At 44.4% G+C, this 25,055-nt stretch overlaps 1 long non-coding RNA gene across 1 annotated transcript in view; it reads left to right on the forward strand.

The window, feature by feature from the left end:
* The window catches only part of LOC121282640, a 74,319-nt gene extending 49,264 nt beyond the window's left edge, over window positions 1-25,055 (forward strand). Inside the window, exon 5 of the long non-coding RNA XR_005944088.1 lies at window positions 24,556-25,055. This is a non-coding gene — a long non-coding RNA (uncharacterized LOC121282640). The remainder of the gene's footprint in view (window positions 1-24,555) is intronic.

Genomic DNA, 25,055 nt, shown 5'->3' on the forward strand with positions numbered 1-25,055 from the left:
ATTTTAGAATCATAGAACCTTACAGCACAGAAAGAGACTATTTGGCCCCTTGGGCCAACTCTTTGACAAATTACCATCAATCTGCCAGCCAATATTGCTGCTATCAGTATGCTTCAAGGTAATAGAATACTTAATCCTACAATGGGCCAAGCCAGAAGTGGAGAACATTCTGAGTGCGGACCAAGCAGGCTTTCGACAAGGAAGAAGCACATGTGATTGCTCCTTGCATTAACCACTTTCATTGAAAATGACTTTCAAAAGAATCTCAAAACAGGAGCAATTTTCCTTGTCCTCACTGTAGTGTACAATACATTGGCACATTGGTCTATTCATCAAAATACCAAGAGTCCTCCCTCCCAGCATTACTTTTGCCGTTGAACTGCTACTCTGGGACAGACAGTTCAGGGTGCATATGAGTGACAAGACTAGCACCCAGGGGCCTACATTTGACTCCAGGCCCACAACATTGTGGTTGACTCTTTAATGCCATCTGAACAAGGGCAATTAGGGATGGGCAATAAATACTGGCCTAGCCAACGATGCCCACATCCAATGAATGAATAAAAAAAAATTGCCAGTGCTAAGAGGGAACTGATCACCCTGGATGGTCAGAGACTGAAGCACAATCCCTACCCTCTTTATCTAGGCATCATCCTTGACAAAATCCTACTGACAAATAGCACCTCAGCAAGACTGCAGAAAAAATTAAAACCTGCACCAACCTCCAGAGTAAACTGGCTAGTACCTCATGGGAATCACAGACCAATACCCTAAAGACCTCTGCTCTTGCCATCTGTTACAACCAGGTGAGAAGAGGTGAATTGGCTCCCCTCTATTCAACCACCTTGGCTGGTCACAATAATGGTTTGTTTCCTTTTACAAGGATATGCCTTTCCTAGATCACAATGTATTTAACTATTTAAGCCGTGAGCAATAAGGAGCCAGTCAAATAAGGCTTTCTTGAGTCAAAGAAAGTGCAAATTTATTAACCACGAAATGAAAGAGAAATAATAAAAACACGATGTCAAGCATTTGGCCGTTATCTCAGTGATTAGGGCCAAGAAACACACGCACACACAAACACACAGACACAAAGGTATCAGAAATAAGGGGGAAACACACACACTTGGCCCATAGCCTTGAACGTTATGACGTGCCAAGTGCTTTTTAAAGGATGTGAGGCAACCATCCTCCACCACCTTCCCAGGCAGTGCATTCCAGACCGTCACCACCCTCTGAATAAAAAAGTTTTTCCTCACATCCTCCCTGAACCTCCTGCCGCTCACCTTGAACTCACGTCCCCTCATGACTGACTCTTCAAACAAGGGGGACAGCTGTTCCCTATCCACCCTGTCCATGCCCTCATAATCTTGTACACCTCGATCAGATCACCCCTCAGTCTTCTCTGCTCCAATGAAAACAACCCAAGTCTATCCAATCTCTCTTCGTAACTTAAATGTTTCATCCCAGGCAACATCTTGATGAATCTCCTCTGCATCGCCTCCAGTGCAATCACATCCTTCCTATAATGTGGCGACCAGAACTGCACAAAGTACTCCAGCAGTGGCCTCACCAAGGTTCTATACAACTCCAACATGACCTCCCTACTTTTGTAATCTATGTCTCGATTGATAAAGGCAAGTGTCCCATGTGCCTTTTTCACCAACCCACTAACATGCCCCTCCGCCTTCAGAGACCTATGGGCATAATACGCCAAGGTCCCTTTGTTCCTCAGAACTTCCTAGTGTCATGCTGTTCATTAAATACTTCCTTGTCAAATTACTCCTTCCAAAGTGTATCACATCACACTTTTCAGAGTTAAATTCCATCTGCCACTTATCTGCCCATTTGACCATCCTGTCTATATCTTCCTGTAGCCCAAGACACTCAACCTCACTGTTAACCACCCGGCCAATCTTTGTGTCATCCACAAATTTACTAATCCTACCTCCCACATAGTCATCCATGTCGTTTATATAAATGACAAATAATAGCAGACCCAGCACAGATACTGTGGTACGCCACTGGACACTGGCTTCCAGTCACTAAAGCATCCTTCTGTCATCACCCTCTGTCTCCTACAACTAAGCCAATTTTGAATCCACCTTATCAAATTACCCTGTATCCCATGTGCATTTGCCTTCTTTCTAAGTTCTTAAAGAGTCTGCTGTTAACGACTTCAAAAATAGCTCCAAAACTTGTTCAACATTATACTTCTGTGGAATCTCAGGGACCAAATATTTTCCCCCTTGCTTCACAAAAATTATGCAGGCCGTTGCTGCCCAGGCTAACTCTCCTTCACTTCCATCTCCAGCACCTAGCAATGGTGTCAGCTGAAATTCCTTCTGGTCGAATACTGCATCAGGTCACTTGCTTGACACCCCAACTTGCTTCATTTAAAAGAGGTCCAGGTCTCAAAATGACCCTGAGCATTTTCTCCCTACAATGGGCCAAACTAGGCCAGAGCCCTCTACCAGTTGGTCACTCAAAAGTTAAAAGCTACCCTTCACAATCCACACCACCGTAGAACTTTCCACAAAGATGATCTGTGAATACTATCACAGACTGTAGTCAACAACATAAAGCTGTTGCCCAGTTAGAATATTTGATCTGAGCATGCTACACTTGAAGCCAGACTAGTTCTCTAATAGTTCATTGGCTTTTGTTTTTTCAATCTTGTTCAATAATTTACTGAGCATTATAGTTCCCGCATCCAAAAAATTTCGGAATGGTATCTCTCCATTTGGGTTTTCTTCCTCATAAGTTAAAATAGGCTTGCTTTATAGGTACCTTTCCACCTCCCTCAAGCATCTCAGCTATTCTCATTGATTGCTCAGTTAGTTTATTTGCCTGATCTGCAATTGTGCTGTTGCTTAATCCAGCTGTAATGGTGGTATCACCAAACCGACGGAACATGAGAAATTTAGCCAGATTGCACACCCTTCTCCCCCGTGACAATTGCTTGAGTGAGGATTAAGCCCACCTGTTATGCTTCTTCCCTCAGAACAAAGAAGGCTGAGAGGTGACTTGGTTGAGGTGAATAAAATTATGAGGGAAATAGATAGAGTGGACAGGATAAAGTTATTTCCCTTGATGGAAAATTCTAGAACCAGGGGACATAGATTCAAGATAAGTGGCAGAAAGTGTAGGGGGAACATGAGGAAGAGCTTTTTTACACAGAGGGTAGTGGATGTCGGAATTCGCTGCCCAAGTTGGTGGTAGAGGCAGAAACTCTAAACTCTTTTAAAAAGTACCTGGATCTGCACCTTAACTGCTGTAAGCTGCAGGGCTATGGCCGGGTGCAGGAAGGTGGGATTAGAAAGGGCACCTGGGTGTCCTTGGGCTGGCATGGACAAGATGGGCCAAGTGGCCTCCTTCTGTGTTGTAACTTTTCTCTGGTTCTATCAAATAAACTGCAGCATTCACTATCCAGGCACATGTGCCACTTGGACAAGGCAGCACTGGCTGCCACTTCACAGACAGAGATACCTTGGAAAGAACCAGGAGAGGAAAATAGAAAGAGTAAATCCCAAGAGAAAAATTAGCAAGAGAAAAAAATCAGCCAAGGTATTCACCAGTTCAGTCCAGTTATTTTGTTCCCATCTCTACAAACTTAATGCAGTCTTGCTGCTGATAGGTTAATGTTAGTTGAATTCTATGACTATTGACAGTTGATGATTCTTTGGATGACTCTGCCCTTCTTTTCCTTTGGCTGCTTTCTCTCCTGACTATTTTGTTCTTGCCCTTTATTATATGGTTACATTGGGCTGGACTTTCATCCTTGAGACAGGTAGCGGGAATCAGGATAATTCCTGGCTTGGCTTGGATGAAAGTGCCAGGAAAGGCAGGATTTTCATTGTATGTGGGTAGATGCAGGCAGCAGTCAGGCTGCCAGGTGCCAAGGCAGGCCATTTAAAAGGCCTGCCTCAGTGGTGTGGGACTCCACCCCAGTCACAATGAAAAAAGTAAGGTCCGCTAGCACACATCCCTCAAAGCCGCAAACTCCCCATGCCTCATCCATGCCACCTCATGCCCCTCTGCCCACCCACCCCCTATGGCCACTCATGTCCCCATGCCAAGCCAAGGCAATTCTATGCCCATTCACTCACTGTGCATTGTATAGAACCAGTGAACCCTAGAGTGACAAGAAGATTTGTGAAAAAATATTTTTAAAAAACAGTCATACATTTTGAACTTCCCATTTTCTTTAAAAAAAAATCTCCTTTTTACTGCAGGCCAATAAAAGTGTCAATCATCCAGACCCTTTAAACTATCAATGGTGAAACTGCAAGCATTTGAAACCTCTATATCTTGTGTAAATAAACATTGTACAATTGACAGAAGGGCGGAATCTTCTGGTAGAAGCAAGGTTGTCAGTGGCCGGACAGGAAGTGCATGACACTTCTGCTCAGGGATGGGAAGGCATGGGTGAAGAGTGCATTGAGTCAAGCAGCAGGGCAGACAGGAAGTTGGAGCCCCACCATTACCTTGGGGGGGGGCGGGCGGAGAGGCATCAATGGTCCAGGCTTCATATTTAAAAGGAACCTGGACAGGCATTCATTCCCTGCAATCGAGGAGCATCACTCAGGCTTTCTGAGTGGACATCTACAACAAAATCTTCTGGTCCTTCCCCACCACACAGATAACTTCAACTGCTAACTTCAGGGTTGATGTCTCAGAGAAGATGAGTGGCCCCACGGTTCAGTGATGCCTCGCTGTAGGTTCTTCTCCAGGCCAAGTGGGAAAGGCAAGAGGTCCTGTTTCCCAGGGATGGCAGTAGGAGGTCCTCCTGGCTGACCAAGGCATCCTGGACAGATGTCGCAGTGTGGGTTAGTGCCATGCGGCCCACTCCAGAATCTGGTTGCCGTTCAGGAAGTGCATAAATGATCTGCTGCCCTTCACCAGGTAAGTGACACCGCGTAGTCACTGCAAAGTGACATTCATGGGGCATCAAGCAGTGTAAATGTACATGTGCAGGGGGATGTCAGACAGGAGTTTGAGTTGCAAGCCTCACTATCATATGGAACATGTCGACTGAATGTGTGGGAGTTACTTCATGCCATGAATATTTTACCAGTTGCAGGATGGTGTGGCTGTCAAACACTTACTGTGGAGAGCTCAGGAACTATCATAGGCATGCATGCACACTTAATCATTCTGTCTGCTGGAGAAAACTGCTCATATTAGGACAGAGTGTAATAAGACTGGGGGAGGTGTCCTAGACATAAGAAGCCTGACTCAGGTGAGGAGAAGACTGTGGAACTTGCCAGTGAGTACCATGTGCGTTGATGGAGAAACTGGAGTTTTTCAGCCTTGCAGTGAGGATGCCTCCAGTCTGGGGTTGACAAAAAGATATATGAGAGTAACGCCTGAAACGTTGTTGAGGAAAGGGATTGTGCATGACCATCAACTAATTCTTTTGTTCTCTACTGATGGTCCTCGCAGCCAGTCACAAAAAAAGAGGGGACAGTATTCCTCCAGCTCCACCTCCACCTTGAGCACCACCTCTGAAGATGAGGACTCCGGAGACCTCAGAGGATGCACCATCATGGCATTCCTCTACACCCTCCACCAGTGCAGACATTCACCTCAGTAGTCACGCATTCTAGTTAGGCTTGGGGTCACAGTCTGGTGACTACAGCACAGACACATGCCCGCAGCTGATGGAGGATGTGACAGCCGAGGTCTCTGACTCTTGGAGGGCTGCTGGAGACGAGGTTCCTGCTGAGCCATATGCAGATGATGAGCTTCTGAGCTTCTGTATTCAGCCTTATGATACACGTTGGAGATGCAGAGATAGGCAGGGGAACATCTAGCAAAGATGCCAGGGGCCATGTGCAGACTTGAGCAAAAGGTGGAGAAGCCCATCGAAGCTCTGAATGTTGTCATGGCTTGGGCATATAAGTGCTTGGCTGCCTTCATGGAAAGGGTGACCAACCCCAGGTGAAAAATCTGAGGAACACTTTGTCATGGCGGAGAGCCTGTAAGAGCAGGGGAGGTGTTGCCGGAGGTGTGAGAGCAGATTGGTTGCAGGGTATGGGGGCATTTGACGGTGCGTGTTGCTGCCAGAGCTGTAACTATGGAGAGCAGGGGGTGTTGCTGGCAGAACTGTAAGAGCAGGAGGTGGGGGGAGGGATGGGGAGAGATCTTCTGCAAGAGCTGTATGAGTGGTAGGGGAGGTGCCAGAGCTGTGATGGGGGGAGGGAAGGGGCAGCTTGCCCCCCACCCCCATCCTGGGCACTTGCTCAGAACCACCAAACATTAATCATGGCACTTCAGAGGCTGATACCAAGCAAAAACAATTGGCCCACATATGTGCAGATAAAAAATAAGGTCAACATATGCACAAATTGAAGACTGGCCAACACGCATGCAGATAAAAGATTGGTGGATGCATCCTCAGAAAAAGACTAGTGGACTCAATTGAGTTCCTGGACAAAATGCATCCTGGGAAGGCATGACCCGGGACAAAAAGCTTAATTACAGGGTAGTCCCAGGAAATCTGTGATTATTGGTCACCCTAATGGAAAGAGTGGTAACTGCTATGGAGAGCCAGGTCCAGCAGAACACACAGTAGATGCTGGATATACATTCGGACCTGCACTCCGTCACTCTAGCCATGGGTGCATTGTAGCAATGGCTAGCCATGTGGGGTATGAGGCACCTCGACCTCCTTCCAGGTCCCCATTCTCCTCAAGGAGTCAGGGAGGTGCCATTATGCAACGACAGGAAGGAGGAGCACCATTAAGGCACCCCAGGGGCTCCAGTCCAGGACAGTCTAAGGGTGCCCTGCCACTCCACCTCCCTTCTGCCAGTGACCTCATCAACTTCAGGTCAGGACAAGGAGGTTGCACCTGCACCTGTTCAAGAAACCCTCAGCAGGCCAGAGTCCTCTAGGCCTCAGACCACCAAAGGACGATCACTAACATCTAGCAGTCAGCAGGTTGCCTCCGCATCAGCTGTGGATGTTGGGGCTGCACCTAGGTGTAGTGATAAGACAAAGATTAAGAAAGTATAACTAAACAAATGTGGCATAGGTGCCTATTCACTGTACATATGAAATACACTTGTAAATATATGTTTAATTGCACTTTATTCACGTATGTTGTATTTTCATTATGCTGCCAGTTGCTGCAATGGTTGCATGCACTTAAAGGCATCACAATTTTTTCCCAATCAGTTTAGGATGAAGTGCTCTTATGAATACACAAGTTATTGTGTCACGTCAACAGTAGTGGCATCCCTGACATGTGTAAGTTTAAACATTGGGCATCATTTGTAAAGTTGGGGGCTTGGAATGCAGCTGGCAACCCAGCAGGTAGCAAAGCCTCTCCTCCTTCTCCCAACCTTGTTGGAATCTCAGTTGAATGTGACCCATGAGTCAGGCAGCAATGCTACTGTGTTTAGAGAGTGACCATAAAGATGAGAACTTACTTGACCAGGGCTCTCATCCATTTAACTCATGATTATTAGGGTGTCCCTTTAGTCAGCAAGTTGTGCTCACCGTTAATTCCACCCACCCAAAACAACCCTCTTCCCACTTTGATGGTTCACACTTTCAGAGCAACTGCATTTCCAAAAGACCCCCTCCACCATCTGCCCTCCCCCATCACCCACCAGCCCGACCCACCGAATATAACCATTTCCCTTCACTCCATTGCCCTTCAACTTCTGCCTCTTATCCTTGACCTTATAACCTTCACCCTCTACATGCCTTCTCTCCTCCCTGTGCCTACACCTGTAACGGTCCCCATGCGCACAATGACTGCAACCGCTCCCTTTATTCATGCCACCAGTTCTGTTTGTTTCTGTAAACCTCCCCCCCACCGCCCCATGAGACCATCCAAAACCCGACCATGATCCTAGACCTGCCACCCTATCGCATTCCACTCCTCCCTCTCAATGTGACTGTTCGTTCTGCTTCCTGGTACCCTCAGTTTAACCCCCAGGACCCCACGATGACAGCACTGACCCCACCCTTTAGGACTATCTATTGACCAGCCCTGCCCAGAAAACTCCCTGCTACATAATGGCCACACCCATGATGCTAGGCACTTCCATCCTCTGCACGTCCCTGCACCCTTGCCTTCCCTCGTTGCTTCCCTCTCTCCCTGCCTTGGACAGCCTCCCTCCCACCTACCTCCTGTCCCATGCCCTTAGACTGCAGCCTCACTCCCTCCCTCACTTTCTGTCTCAGACAGCCCTGCCCCATGTCAATTACACTGCAGCCTCCCTCCCTCCCCCCACCTCTCTCCCTCCCTGCCTTAGACATCCCTGTCCGTTGACTTTTGACTGCTGCCACCAGATCTCAACCATCACCTGTCATGGAACAAAGCTCCCCAAAGAAGAAAAATCAGCAGATATTCATTCCAACCCCAGTAAGTACATTACATTGACTGGTTCACACTGCTTAATTGCAATCATGGATCTGAAGGCACATATTTTGCACTTGAAGATAACTTAATTTGAAAGGTGTACTTGATTCTGGTGAGATTGCCTTTTAATGAACATGCATGACATGTAGATGCATGCTAAAAGGCTTCCAAACATTTGCTGTTCGGAAGCTTAACCTGCCTTCAAACTTCTGAGAACTTAATACCTTAGTTTCATCCTGCCATTAGGAAGCTTATTTTTGGTATCCCATGCAATAAAGTTCCCTCACTCACCTTGCTTCATGCCCCAGGGAACAGCACAAGATTCCACCTGATACATCCAAGAGCCAGAGTTGTCAATTAAGCAATGTTTTCCCTGGGTCTCAGGTGCTTCAGCACTCTAATGGATGTCTGGGCTCTCAACCAAGAATACATAATAATGCTAGGTTGAGGGCCCACAAACCCATTAGAGTACTGAAACATCCAGGCCCCAGGGAAAATATTACTTGATTAATAGTCCCAGTTCCCTGATTTCTTCTGTCAATTACATAATATTTATTTACACAAGATAAAGTGGTTTCAAGTGCTTGCAGTTTCAGCTACTGATACTTTTAAAAGTCTGAATGATTTACATATTTATTGACCTCTAGTAAAAAGGAGTTTTTTAAAAGAAAATGGGAAGTTATCAATGAATGACTTTTTAAAAGATTTTATTTACACATCCTATTACCACTATAGGGTTCATTGGTTCTATATAGTGTCGAGTAGCTGAATGGGTATGGAAGTGCCATAGCTTGGAATAGGGAGCATGAGGGACCATAGGGGTTGAATGGGGACATACCTTGGCATAGAGGCATTAGGGACCACAAGTGGATAAGGAGGCATACCTTGGCATGGAGGTAATGAGGAGGACCTTTTGAATTTACCTTTCAAAAGGTTCCTTTGCGTACACTATGGTTCACGACACCTCTGAAGCACAACTCTTTGAAAAACTGGCCCAATTCCATGAAAATTGTGGAGGGCTAGGACTTGCCTATCCCCACATTAGACCCAGCCAGGCCAGGAGTGCAGGTTGCAGGCTTGCAACCTGAAGCAGCCCACACTTTTAAAAGGCACTCCTGGAAATTGGAAACCCCTGCATTTGGGTCAGGGATCCTAGGATAGGGTCCTCACCACCCCTCCATTGAGTCTTCCTGCCCCCACAAAAATCCAGCCCATTGTCTTCTACCTACATGCTGTATTGTTGTCAAGATAAGGCTTCCTCAAGCAGGATTATGAGTGTATCTCTTATAGCATTCCGTTTCTAATTGTGATTTAAAAGAAACATTTGGGAGCTTCTCAAATGAGAATCTTGCAATTTCTCCACGACACATTTTTTTTTGCTCATTTCTTTACCTTAGACAACTTGAGAGAAATTATGGGGACAAGAAATGAATTACTTCTCATAATTACTTCTCAAATGATCTACTGCTGTGCCATTATTAGAGATCTAGGTCTACATGATCCAATTAGCATTGGAATTTAGTAAGACGTTTGGTTAGAAATTTCAATTTAGCTGCCTAAATTTCTGCTAATATCATTAATCAATGGTACATCGTGACTTTGCCAATGCACTAAGAAAAAATAGCTGCAATTCTAACACACACACAAATCCCAATTTAACACAAACACAAATTAGAATTCCCATCACCCAAAGAGAGACTACACTTGTGTCTGAGTTATCATTTACTGAGTAGTCTGTATTGCATGTTGTTGTGGTTATCTAAAGAAGAGGTCCAGAGGCATAGGCAGGAATTTTCCAGCCCCTCACATTGGTGGATCTTCTGGTCCTGTAGATGTGAACAGAGATTTCAATGGCTCGCTGGCCTCTTTGTGGGGGGAACCTGCCATGGGGGGCACTGGAAGATTCCAGCCATAGAGCCTGAACACTAACTATTTATTGTAGAACATAACTACGCACAGATATACAAGGCTTCTTCAGTCCAAACCACATCTCCATTCTGATGACTACCAGACTATTAATAGTCATATGACTCCCTTTACATCACCATGGGTGTGGTATGGTTTCCCCAGTCCCACAGTAATCCTTTCAGTCCTGAACACCCTAAGACTACACATCCCTCCAAGCCTTTATCCAAACATATTTACATTTACATGCTATTCCTTCTCTTCCCAAGTCTCTGACTTCACAGGTTTAAACAGTCTGTAGGTTTCACTACTTTCCCTGATCGTGTTCTTTTGGAGGATGGGTGGTTTCAAGTTGGATTTCTTTGTTCTGACTTGGCTGTTCTTAAGTAGAAGTTTTAGTATTTGATGTTTGTTTGAGGTTCAACACTTGATCATTTTCTTCCTCTCCTTGCTGTTGTACTTTTCCCCATCAATAGCTTCCCTTTCATGGTTGGATGTCATGGGCTTATCCTTTCTTTATGTTGACTATGTTACTCTCCTTGTTCACTGAATTAACGCTGGTTCTTTTTAACAATTTTTTCCACCATACTTTGCCTTTAAAGCAATGAGTCTGTGTAGCCCCTGGTTCCTGAAGTTTTGGGAAATCCTGGATTGTGGTCTCCTGAGGTGAGGAAGGCATTTGATTAATGCCTTGCTATCCTTCCAATCACAGCAACCCCGATGTGGTAGGAAGGTCAGTATCCCCTAACATAGAGGAGGTAGACCTCATCTGATTCATTTTGTTTCTAGTTCTGAAACCTTTTGGTTATTTTGACACCCTGGGCCACCAGTGCTGGCGGATGAATGTGTGTGGATATACTTAATAAGGGGTCAATATTGACAGATGAATGCAGGGTGTTCCAGCAACTCCTCGCACCTGGCATTCAACTTTGATGATCTCTGACAATTCACCGAGCAGTGAAGAGCCATGGCTGCACTCAGCTGCTCATTCATCCAGCTGATCCATTTCCTCTGCAGGCTGAAGAAGGTTACCTTCATCTGTTTGGAAAGGAGCTGGATTATCTGCCTCAGCAATGAGTGTCAAAAATTCTACACTGAAGTCCCAGTCAAGGTCATCAGTGCTGTTGGACAATTTGAGAGTCTCCAATTTGGCATACTCAATGACTGTCTAGTCCTTGACATTTTCTGCTGTTTTGATGAGGTTGAGGGGAACAGAGGCATCTCAGCTCAGGAGCGAAAATTCCTGATTACGAATCACATATATCGTCTCCAGTATCTGCTGGTTCCCATAATGGAGCAGTTCTAGAAGCATGCCTGTAACTGGTACTCTGATCGCTCCCAGGCTATATAATGTCTGCAGTCAGAGGTTAGCTAGCTGATCTCTAACAGACAGGACTGTCACACTTGCTCCTGTGTCTAATTTAAAATGAGTAATGTGACCATTGACACATATGCCAACATTCTAAAAGGCACACTGGGACCTTTAATCTCAGCTAGGAAACATTGTTGTTCTTCATTTTGCTGTAACTCTTCTATTTTGTTCGTGGCTTTTTGTGCGAAGATTCACTGGTGATCCTCGATGTTTGGAGGTTTTTGATCTGCACATTTTCTGAAAGTGTCCCAGTCTTTTACAGTGGATGCACTCTGCCATGCTTGCTGACACTGTTTGTACCTGTGAGGCATTTTAGTGCCATGTCACTGGCACAGTTTACCACCATCTTGAGTTTTAATTGCATATGGTTTTCTTTGCCCTGGAGTGTCATTAGCATTTTGTTGTTTAATGAGCTGTACCGTCATTGGGAGCATTCTGTACCATGCTTTATCTCGCTGATGGGCCTCAGATTGTCTGACAATCTCTATTGCCTGCTCAAAAGTTAAATCTTCTTTGGATTGAATCAAATCAGAAAGGACATCAATTATGCCAAATACGATGCGTTCTCATTGTCAGCTCAGACTTAAGATCATCATGGGGCTGAATTTTATGTCCAACGGACGGGCGCACGTCTGACCCAACTGGAAGTAAAATTGCGTGAGAGGATGTCGGGCAAGTGTCCCGATGTCACTGCGCACTCGAGTGATATTTTACTTGGCGGATGCATGCAAGTCAGAAGCGCACCCGCTAACAATTAAGAGGGCAATTAAGCCCATCAGTGCAATTGTCTCCAATTTTTCGTGGCCCGTCCAACCCTACGGTTGGCGGATGGGTGAATCAGCCAGGTGGCCTTTGCATTTTTCATCAATCCTCATCCAAGGGTGGAATTAAACTTCCGTTATGAAATAAAATAAAAATAAATATCTGGACAGAGTTTTTATCAGTTATATTTTCAGGTGATTGATTGCGATGCATGGATTTTTTTTTTTGCAGCTTTTTTAACCTTTATTTGAGCATTTTCGAGTCTGCAGCTCCCTGAGGCAACTGTCTGCCTTCAGGGAGCTTTTTCACGGTGCTCACCTGCACCCACGGAAACGTCATTGTTTGCATTCTTCCCTCTCCCACTCTCCCACCCTAGCAGCGCTAATATTTCAGTGCATGTTTCACGCTGGCTGACCATTAATTGGCCAGCCAGCGTGAAATCGCAGTCAGAGGCCAATCGAGGTTGGGGGCCCATTTCCCAGCCGCTCCTCGGCCCACCAATCACACGCACCCACCAAAGGTACAGTTCAGGCCCATATTCATAGCCTTAAGCCAACTGATACGAATCATTGTTGAAGGTATCCATGGGTTCTCCAGGCTTTTGGACCCTTCTATTAAACTTTGCTCTTTCCAAAATTTTGTTACTCCTTAAGCTAAAGTATTTAAGATTGAAGTATACGAGATCCTGAAAAGGCTTGACAAGATGGACGTTGAAAGGCTGTTTCCTCTTGTGGGTGAGTCCAGAACTAGGAGGCACTGTTTTAAAATTAGGGGTTGCCCTTTTAGATGAGAAGAAATTTTTTCTTTCAGAGGGTTGTGCGACTTTTGGATTCTCTGCCTCAGAACGTGGTGGAGGCGGGGGTCATTGAATATTTTTAAGGCAGAGGTAGATAGATTCTTGTTAGGCAAGGGAATCAAAGGTTATTGGGGTTCATGGGAACGTGCAAACTGAAACACAAGATCAGCCGTGATCTTATTGAATGGTGGAGCAGACTCGAGGGGCCAAATGGTCTACTCCTGTTCCTTTTCCTTATGTTCTAATGTTCTTAATCATCAAAGGATTTGATGATCTCTTCAAATTTGTCAGATGATTCATCAATGCCTTACCTGGCTCTCACATTGTCAGCAATTGCACCAGTTGAATTCAACAATGTATTAATTTGCTCAGCCTCTGATTTATTATTTAATCCTGATGCAATTCTGTATCTTAAAAATCCCTTCCTCATGCCCAATTCTATGTCTGGTCAGTCCCTTCCATCTGTCCAAATTAGCCTGGCAAAGTAAATTTTAAATCCATAGCTGTTTCCGGCCTAGGAGAGGCTTGCCTTAATTTTTTTAAATGGTGCTGCAGTAATTGAGTTTTCCCGTGCTGATCAGGGTTTCTCAGATACCCATCGCGGTTACTGAGCTGTTTCAAATCTTCTCCGAATCTCAGGAAAAATCATTAAAATGATTATTATAGCCAGTTAGTTACTTTGCTGTCACTGGAGGATCAAATTTAGTAACTAATTTTTCTTCTTTTTTATACACCACGTGATCACCACATGTTATAGCGCCAATTCTGGACCCAGGTTACAGCTTGTTTCAAGCCATGCACTTAAAAATGAACTGTCTCCCAGTGCTGCCTGGTTACTGCACCTTGTTTAGAAGCTTATTGAAGCCTTTTTAAAAGTTTGCTCAGCCTTCTTTGATCGTCGCTAGGTTCTTTGACTCTGGTGTTTGATCGGGATTTTCAACGGACATCCATGTGCTATGGTGGAGTCCTTCTTGAGCTGCACAGTTGATTTCTTCTCTGCCTCTCAGCCTCCACCTCTGTTATGGAGCTTTTCAGGTTTATCCATTTTAATTATCAGAGATTTTGCAGTCCCTCATCTGCTTCCGTTATGTTGTGTGTTATTGTGGTTATCTTAGGAAGAAGTTCAGAGGCATAAGATCTGAACAGTAACTATTTATTGTAGAACATAACTAGGTACAGATATACAAGGCACTAGGCTTCTTCAGTCCAAGTCATGAGCTACCTCCATTCAGGCTACCTGCAGACTACTACTAATCATGTGATTCCCTTTACATCATCATGTGGGTGGTACAGTTTCCCCAGTCCCACATTAACCTTTTCAGTCCTGAACACCCTAATACCACAATGTTATGAACTCAATAATGATATAGCAATGGTTGTGACAGTTTTCTCTTTTGTATCCCGCTTGGAAAATGTATTACATGTATCAATATAAATGGCTCTTTGGGGGAAACATGTCTGTTTCTTAATGCATATCTTGTTCCTTTATATGCCTTTGATATTATTAAACCTAACTGCTAAATCATTTAATTAATGTCATGAATTAGTGCTGACTGGCGAATACTGAAACTCTTTATTGAAAATGAATTCTGATCGATATGTTACTCTTTTGTTAATGGTCCTGTGTGTTAGCAGCCTGTTAATTGCCTGTAAATACGGAGTAAAATCTGCAACAACACAGCCTAAAGAGAACAGTTAACCATGAGCAAAATACTTCAAATGCTGGAAATCTGAAATAAAAACAGAAAATGCTGGAAAAACCTGACCCTGAATTGGGAAACTTCATCAACTTTGCTTCCAAATTCCTGGCTTCTCTCACCTTCACCCAATCCATCTCTGACACTTTTTGACTTTTCCTTGACTTCTCTGTCTCCATTTCTGGGGATAGGCTGTCAACAAATATTCATTATAAATCCACCGACTCCCATAGCTACCTCGGCTACATTTCCTCACACCCTGAACTTCATAAGAATTCCATTTCATTCTCCCAGTGTTTCCATCTCCATCCTCTGATTGCAACATTCCACACCAGTGCTCTTGGTATGTCTTCCTTTTTCGTTAACTGAGGAACCCTTAACCAACCATGGTTGACAGAGCCCTTGATTACGTCTGACTCTTTTCCCGCATTTCTGCTTTTACCCTTTCCCCTCTCTCCCAGAACCATGACAGGACTCCCCTTGTCCTTACCTTCTACCCCACCAGCCGCCATATTGAACACTTCATCCTCCACCATTTGCACCACCAAAGACATCTTCGCCTCCCTTCCCCTTTCAACATTCCGTAGGGACCGTTCGTTCCATGACACCCTGGTCCACACCTCAATCAACCCCAATACCCCATCACCTTCGCATGTCACCTTTCCATGCAAGCACTGGAGATGTAACACTTGCCCTTATACCTCCTCTCTCCTCATCATCCAAGACCCCAAACACTCCTTGCAAGTGAAGCAGCAAATTACGGGTACTTCTTTCAATTTGGTATACTGTATTCACTACTCACAATACAATGTCCTCTACATTGAGGAGACCAAATGCAGATTGGGTGACCGCTTTGTGTGGAACACCTCCATTCAGTCTGCCAGTATGACTCTGAGATTCCCACGGCCTGTCACTTTAATTCTCCACCTTGTTCTCACACTGATACTTCCTTCCTCAGAAAACTGAAGTGTTCCAGTGAAATTCAAAGCGAGTTCAAGGAGCTGCACCTCTTGTTTCAGTTAGGCACTTTACAGCCTTCTGGTCTCAACATTGAGTTCAACAATTGCAGACCATAATCTCTGCTAACCCATTTTGTTTCCTTTTCTTTACACGTGTTGGCCTTAATCTTGTTTTTCTGGCTTTTGCCTTTGGATTGTTGCCATTCATTATTCAGCCATTCACACTCCCCTGGACTCATCTTTTATTTCTTTACTTGTGCCAGTATGATCCCTTTGGCTCTACACCACCTCTTGTCATTTAATGTCTCCTGTCTTCCACATGACTACAGATCTTCCTTTTTGTTTCTTTCCACTCTCGCAGTCCACCTCCTTAAAATATATTCTATTACATTTATAACTTTAACTAGTTCTGACGAAAGAACATGACCTGAAACATTAACTTTGTTTTTCTCTCCACAAATGTTGCCTGACCTGCTGGGCATTTCCAGCATTTTCTGTTTTTTTTAAGAGAACAATATGTTTAAATTCCTCATGTTCTCATCTCCCTTTATCTCTGTAATTTCCTATAGCCCTACAGCCATTCTCCCCATATCTTTTTTCCTCTAATCCTTGTGATTAAATCTGTGATTGGCCAGATCAGTGGGAAAGCATGTGGGAGCTGTCGCACAGATGTCTTGTCAAATGTTTTGTTGGGTGCACTAACTCTGGTTGCAAAGCTTGTTTTTTTTAAGATAGTCTCTGACTGAAAGAAAAAGTAAAATTTCAAGTTTCTGGAAACTTGACTGTGACTTTAGGTTGCTAGGGAATGAAAGCTAGTTGAAACCAGGAAAAAAGACAGAATTATGAAATTATCTGGGCAGTGCAGTTCAGAGCAGGCAGGCTATGAGGAGAAGAAAGTTGTGGCACAAAGATAATCCAATAGGCTGCATCCATGAGCAAAGCTGAGAGGGACCTGGAAAGTATGCCTTTTGGTGGAAATTGTGCTCATGGAACATGGGTTGAATAAAGCTGCTGTTGGATGGGACTTTGTGACCAGAGCCTCAAAATAAAAGGACTGGAATGCCACCTGAGCTAGGATATTACAGTCCCGCCACAGCGTGTCTCCCCCAATGGATGCAGTGAGCCATTTAAATCTCCATTCAGTTTGGTGGGACCATAATATCCCACTGGGAGGGAGGGGCCATAAAATCCTGGCCTGAGGAAGACAGAATTTTGAAGGACTTTGTAGCTGAAATTTTTGCCATAGATGCTGAATGGACTACCTGAGAAAACTGTGGGATTCATCTTTCTTGTGTCCATTATTTAATAAGTAATTGATAGTTTATATTGACTACAAATTCCCTGTTAATTTCTGTTTATGTTGATTTTGGATTAATTGTTAAAGTATAAGTTATAGAAGTGAAATCTTGTCATTTGGTATGTTTCATTGGGGTCATTAGGTAAGTTTGGTTCTTTTTGTTTGTTGGTCTCCATGGGATCATAACCCTCTGAACTCTGCTGCCTTCCCCACCCCTTAGGCTGGCCATTGATGCTGTGCTTTCAGCCACCTCGTACCACAGTTGGAGTTCCCTTCTTAAACCTGTCTGCCTCTCAGTTTGCCTCCCCTCCTTCAAGACCCCCGCCCTCCCTTGAAAACCCATCTTTTTCCCTTCTGAATACATCTCTTTTTCTGCTCAGCATCCATTGTTCAATTATACCTCTGTGGAGCACTATGAGATGTGTTTCTACGTTATGTAAATATAAGTCATTTTTATAATATTTCAAAATGAAAAGATTCACAAAGGAAGGCAGTGATCAGAAGAATCTTAAGCATCAGGCGATCACAAGATAATTATAGAGCAGGGTGGGCAATCAGGCCATTTTAATTTATCCATCCAAATAGATCCTAGAGCCCTTCCATTTCAGCATATAGCTGTTCTTAAAAGATTACATACCTGTCACTCCAGGATTCTTCCTGGATTCTTCCTATTCATGATCTCTCTTTGTGTGAAGAGCTTCCTGACATCAGTCCTATCTTGTATTAAGCCTATCTTTTATTAATTGAATCAGTATTCCCTTGTCCTACTTCTGCAATTCAATTTAAAGTACCACATATTTGCATTTTATTGTCCTAACTATAAAACATAACTCTCTATGAATTGGTTCATTGCTGCTTTGCATTGGTTCAGCATGTTGAGTATCAAATCTACTAACTCCTGGTTCTGTTTTATCTTCCTCCTTGGCTATTTCAACACTGTTGATAGGGTATTTGTGTCAATATTTTTCCCTATCTGCAATACTTTACACTTGTCTGCATTAAATGTTATTTGCCACTGTTCTGCTTGCTAAAGTATGGAATCTGATTCATTCCATAATTTCTGAGCTTCCTCCTCCAATTCCTCTGCACTTTCTAGTTTGATATCATCTTCAAATATAGCTACTATGCAATAAGTCTTTAAATTCAAGTAACTGATTTAAATTAGAAACAGCAATGGTCCTACTGCCACTCTCTGAACACCCACCTAATACATCATACCCCTAAAATAAAAACAAAATACTGCAGATGCTGTTATGATTACAGCCGATGTTATTTGCTGAGCAAGCCAAATCCCAGATCCCTTATCTTACTGATCATAACTTTTTTTTGCATTTTGAAAATGAGGGGAAAACCACTGACCCAGAGGCATAGAATCCCAGTAATGCTTTTAGGGTTTTAAAATTATAAGATTAACAAGAAGAATAAAAAAAAACTTAAACACACGAGATTAAAATTACACAATTAAAACAGCCTTACAAAACATTCCCCAATAAATCCCATTTGGTCAGAACACACCATTAAACTATTTTGCAATAGCTTCCTTATAGATTTTAACCATAAAAACCCAGTAATATTACCTAAGGCAAAAACTGCTTCTACTTTAATAAAGTATACCACATGACATTTCACTCTCTTCCACTCTGCTGTAAAACCAAAGAAAGTTCAGGAACAAACTGCTTTCTGAAAACAAAGACTTTTCTGGCTTAAAACTGGATGGCTGCTTCAAATTCACAACTCTTCTCAGCGCAGAGCTGGTCTCAGGACATCTCCACACAGCCAACACAACTCAACTAAACATCTTTCCTTAAATATCCTTTCCCCCTTTGATTTTTGACTCCATTGTTCTAAGCACCTCTTTGAACTCAATTTTCCCAAAATATAAAAATCATTCATATCTTCCTATTGCCTTCACTTTCGGGTAAAATAAAATTTAATAACCTTCCCTTGTTTACATATGAAACCTTTGTAAGTTGTAAAAAACTCTTGTCACTTCTAAATTCCCTTTGAAATTTAAAAGCTGAAAAGTCAAGTCCTTACCTATCACTAATGCAAATTTTAAAACCCAGTCGATTTATTCGTACATCCAACTTCACCATCACCTCTCATTACAAATGCATGCATGTAGCACCTTTACATTTCAGCTCTCTGCTCCCACAGTCAAGCTATCTTTAATGACCTTCCCCCAAGGTTAATTACACACACACGCACAGCCTTCTTTACAAATACCATTATATTCCCAAAAATGTTTTTTTAAAAATCCATCTTCACAATGCTGGAAATCTGAAATAAAAGCAGCAAATGTTGGAAAATTTCAGCAGGTCTGGCAGCACCTGCGGAAAGAGAAACTGAGTTAATGTTTTGAGTCCGAATGACTTTTCTTCAGCTCTGAAGCAACAGTTGGACAGAAGAGACAGATGAAGAATGGAAGTGGGGGAGACTGTTCGGAGAAGGGGTGAGGATTGGGGGGGGGCGGGGTTTGCTGATAACAGTGTCCGGGGAAGGCAGTGAGTCAGCCTGGGGAAGGCTCGGGGAAGAGCGTTTCCTAGAAGGTGGGGTTGGTATTGTCGAAGATGGGCTCCTGGGGGTTGAACTTACGACATTGGGTCAAGGAGGGAACAGTCATAGGGGGGATGGGATGCGGTAGGGTGGCAGGTCCAAAGTCATTGTTTGATAAGTTAAAGTTTCATGGGGAGGTCACGGAGGTGGACCACACAGGTGGCTCAGATAATGGGACGGGTCAGGTCAGGGTGGGCACAGGGCTGGTAACAGGTGTCGCTCAGAGGGGAGGGAAGGCATGTGGAGGTATATGGTAATGGGACCAAGGTAACTGGGGGAGGTTCAAAGGTGACAGAGGGGAGAGAAATGGTGATATCAGCTGGGTTAAGGGTGATGCGGGGAGGTTGGTGGGTGACAGGAGTAAGAGTAACTTTGGGAGAGCAATTTTAAAAGGTGCGATGCACCATTTATCTACTCTGTTCTGGAGAACACAGTTTTAGTTGGTAAAGGCGATACCTCAAAGTGGAAGGAGGTCTTCTGTGGTGAATGGGGTTCAACGCCAGCACAAGTGGCTGATTAAAGGGACACCCTAATAATTATGAGGCAGATGGGTGAGAACAATGCTCAGTTGAGTTCTCCTCTCTATGCTGAAGCCCACACAGCAGCAGGTTTGTTCTCAAGGATCTCATAACATTGAGATCCCAGCAAGGCCTAGAGCTGCATTTATTCTGTGCCATTTGCCATCTGCTGTTGTCAGAGGCAGGAATGAAGGAAGAGAAAGAGGTGGATGTTTCCAAGGGACATCCGCGATTCCAAGCACCCATCCTCCTGATGAATGGTCATGTCTGACAAGAGCTTATGTGGTTAGTCTTTCTATGATGTGAAGGCAATGATCTCTGCATAGAGTCTCAAATGTAGTGGAGGCAAGCTGCATAGTGTCAAAGGGAGCCTTCTCACTCATGGCTCTCATCACCCCAGTCAAAGATCACTCTCTCCATCTGCCATCATGTATGAACAGGAGGAACACTCATCTCTGGCCCTCCAGGATATCCTGCCATGTCTAGACAGAGGCCAGGTGAAGGGTTTAGCACTGGCTTGCATGCTTTGAGATGGAATGAAACCTGTAAAAGATAAGCTCACTAAATTTATTACTTCAATGCGTTCATAGATCCACTGAAGCACCAGTGATGCAGGCTCCAGGCAATCCTACCTTTGTGCTGGCTCTCATCCAGATGAAGAGAAGGAAGGCCCATCACAGGGCCAAGTGGAGAAAGGGTCTGAGCAGCAAGAGGCAGTGGATCCACTGCAATGGAGAACATTGACATGGCTATGCTTGTATGGCAGGCAGTGCAGTTATCTGCAAATGTGCGAAAGACAATGAGCCACCTTCTGATGTCCTAGAATCTGGCTGCTCACATCTCCCAGCTTTTCCACGACAAGCTGGTGCCACAGCATGGAGGATTTGGAGGCAATCCCATGCCAGTGGCATTAAAGGTCACCGCCACCTTAAGCTTCTTTGCCAGTGGAATCTTCCAGTGCTCTCTGGGGACCTGGGTGACATCTCCCAGTCAGTGACACACTAGCACAGCTGGGAGGTGACATATGCTCTGTTCAGGAGAGCGCACCAGTTTGTCCAATTCCACCCGGATTCTGAAAGCCAGGCTGCAAGAACTCTGGTATTTGAAATATCTCAAGTTTCCCACAAGTGTAGGGCGCTATTGACTACACACAAGTGGCCTTGAGAGCTCCCTGGAAACATCCAGTCACATTCATCAAAAGAAAAGCATTCTACACTTTGAATGTGCAGTTTATATGTGATCACAGAAGATGCATCCTGCATGTTTGTGCTTGGTTCCCATCTAGATCTCACAACGCCTACATTCTAACCCACTCCCAGGTGCCACAGGTTTTTGAAGGACCCCAGCAATTGCAGGGCTGGCTCCTTGGGGACAAGGGATACCCCCAGAAGACCTGGCTGATGATGCTAGTTCATCGTCCACGGAGAGCTACTGAGGAGAGCACATGCTTCCACCAGGGGCACTTGGAGAGAGATCAAGGTGCCCACCTTCCTCTCGCCTAACCACTGCTGCACTGCACCAATGCCTAGAGCGACAGAGTACAGGTCCAAGAGCACATCGGGCAACTACTATATGTTTTGCTGGACCTGGGCCTCCAAGATGGCTGCCAGCCTTTTCCATGAAGACAGCCAAGCACTCACATGCCAGAGTTATGACATCAGACAGAATATGGATGGATTCCTCCAGCCTTTGGTTCAATCTGCGCATGGCCTCTGGCATCTCTACCTGATGTTCCCCTACCTATCTCTGCATCTCCAACAGATCTGTTAAGGCCAAATCCAGAGGCTCACCATCTGCATGGAGCTCAGCAGGGGCCTGGTTTCCAGTGGTCCTCTGAGTATCAGAGACTTCAGCTGTCACTCTCTCTGCTAGCTGTGGACCTGTGCCAGTCATGTGCTCACCAGATTGTGACCCTGAGCCTGCTCTAGAAATTGGATTGACTGAGGTGAATGTATCTACACTGGTGGAAGGTGCAGGCGAATGCCGTGACGGTGCATCCTCTGAGGATTCTAAGGCATCCTCCTTAGATGTGGGATTGTGGCTGGTCCAGGTTGCTGTCCTCCCCTGTTTCTTGCTGGAACCTGGGATGGAGAAAAGAAAGATTTAGTGATTTATTCAGCAGGCTTCTTAATTCAATACACCTTTCACTCAGTGGCTGCAGCTGACAACTGAAGATCAGAGGCATCCTCGCTGGCTTTCTGGGGGAATCCTATCTCGCCCTTAGCATAGGCATGGTTCTATTCCTCTTTAATTGGCCCGGTGGCCTACTCCTCATATAGAGTGAGCAGTCAAATATCTGAAATTCTGCTTCTGGTCTGGAAGGACTCACGCTTGCTCTGGGCATTCTTCTCCTGCTAAAAGACAGTACGATTGATTGTCATGCCAATGGCTGCATGAGCAGTTCAACACATGCATTCCTATGGCAGCTGCTGAGCCCTCCCCAGTAAGTGATTAACAAGCCGGTTGTCCTGCAACTGTTATAAGATTGAGAACATGAAGCAGCTGGCACACATTCAGTGCAGATGTTGCATCTGTTGGTGGGCGCTGTAACCCAAACTCCTATGTGACATTGCTGTACACCCATGCACTTCAACTGCCTGCTGCCCTTATAAGAGGGTCAGTTTGCATTGAGTAAACGGTGCACTTAACCTGGCAGAGCACAGCAGATCATTCATCCTGTTACGACACTGCTGGGCCTCTCTGCACCGGACCCCACAGGCACTAACCTTTGCTGCAACCTCTGCACCAGCCACTGTGATGAGATGAGAGGGCCTCCTGCTGCCATCCCAGGGAAACAGCAACCCCCAACTTCCCTGAACAGCCTGGAGGAGAGTCTGCAGGGATGCCTTGCCAAACCATAGGGCAGCACATTGTTTTTTTCACTAGGATATCCTGGATGAGTAACCAGGAGCTCCTAACCCGCAGCGAGTGAATGGCAGTCCAGATGCCCTTTAAATATGGAGCCCCGACATTCGAGCCCATGAGGTAACACCAGGGATGGCAACTTCCTGCCCAATCCCACCACAAGAAATGGAGAGGTCTGCATGGATGCATATTTAATGAGGTAACCAGTGCAAGATCACGTGTGGTCAGACCAACCTCCCCCCACCCTGCCTCCCACAGCAGTAATCACTCCCATTCCCTTGCCACTGAGTTTAGAGTTCAGAGCCGAAGATTCTACCCATTGTCTCTGATTGTGTGGCCATTTCTATAAGCATGTCTTTTTTTCGGCAGTGTGCCCGTACTGCCTATATGATAGCATAAGCCAGGAGTTTAAGAATTACATCCCTTTGTAATTTGACCTGAATATCAAAAGGATGAATTTCCATAAAGGATCTTCAGTTCATCCATTGTAATTTTGACAGAAAAGCGGATAGAAATTTTGGCAAAACAGTGTAGCCACCATTGAGTGATGTCTGACTGGTTTTGCCTATCAAACTGCCATGAACTATTTTTATAGGATATGGCACCCCTAACTGGGATTAGATGTTGTGAGCCATCCTTTCAGTGTCTGGATCTGGAAACAGATATAATGTTTCACTATCTGCAGCAAAGACACCAGCAGCTACATGCAACTCAGGGTCAGTGCTTTTGATGATAGTAATTGATCAGCCAAAGTCCAAGGACTGCAGAAGATACCTGTGATGTATTTCAGAAATTTTGCATTTAAAATTTCACAAATGCTTGAAAGCTTGGAGTTAAAAACTTATTAACAAACTTATTTGACACTATGTCTCCTGCCAATGCAATACGGCCATGCAAGATGGCCACCGACACCCACCCATGCATGCACACTGGTCTGCGCATGTGCAGAAATCCAATAGCATCACTGCTGGAGCCTGCAGCTTGGAACTCAGAGTGGCAGAAAGGGGGAGGGAAGGAGTTGCAGATGGAAAACTAAAATCTTTTCCATCTGGGATATTTTACTAAACTGTCTCACTGTCCCTGTAATGCAAGCAGATTGTGGGTTGCTGTGAGTGTTAGATGAGTCAATATAGTCTAACACTCACAGCAATCCACAATCCACTTACATTACTGGAATAGTGAGACAGAGTTCAGAAACACTCACTTCTAACCTGTGGCTAAGTATCACAATTGAAGTCCCAATTTTTGGGCCTACCATAATGGCTGTAACCTTTTGTGTTTACAATCGCTGTATTTGTATAAATAGAAAATGAGAATCCCCAGCAAATATCCCATGGAAATACCACATTATGTCAGTTTAAACTACACAGGTTTAACCCCACCATCTACTTTTGTGTCCTAGTATCTTTGTACATGTTGCTACAATTTCTTTATTGTCTTAAATTTCTTACAGATCTTGTGGCATCTTGCAAAATGCCTCCTGAAAATCCAGCATAAAACAGAAGACACAAGAATAGAAGAGCAGGGGGCAAAAGGGACAGAGGAACATAAAACAATCACTATCACTGGACAGAACGTATAAGTAAAACAAATAGAACCAAAGGCTGACAGGTCTCCTGGACTTGATGGCCTGCATCCCAGGGGCTTGAAGGAAGTGGCTGTAGAGATGGTGGATGCACTGGTTGTGATCTTCCGAAATTCTCTAAATTCTGGAAAGATCCCAGTGGATTAGTAGGCCGCAAATGTAATACCACTGTTCAAGAAAAGAGGGAGACAGAAAGTAGGAAACTGTAGGCCAGTTAGTCTATGTCTGCCATTGGGAAAATGCGAGAATCCATTATTAAGGAAGTAGTGGCAAGACATTTAGAAAGTCATAATACAATCGGGTAGAATTAACATGATTTTGTGAAAGGGAAATTATGTTTGACAAATTTATTAGCATTCTTTGAGGAT

Source organism: Carcharodon carcharias, chromosome 9, assembly GCF_017639515.1.
Source record: "Carcharodon carcharias isolate sCarCar2 chromosome 9, sCarCar2.pri, whole genome shotgun sequence".
In the NCBI taxonomy this organism is placed as follows: domain Eukaryota; kingdom Metazoa; phylum Chordata; class Chondrichthyes; order Lamniformes; family Lamnidae; genus Carcharodon; species Carcharodon carcharias.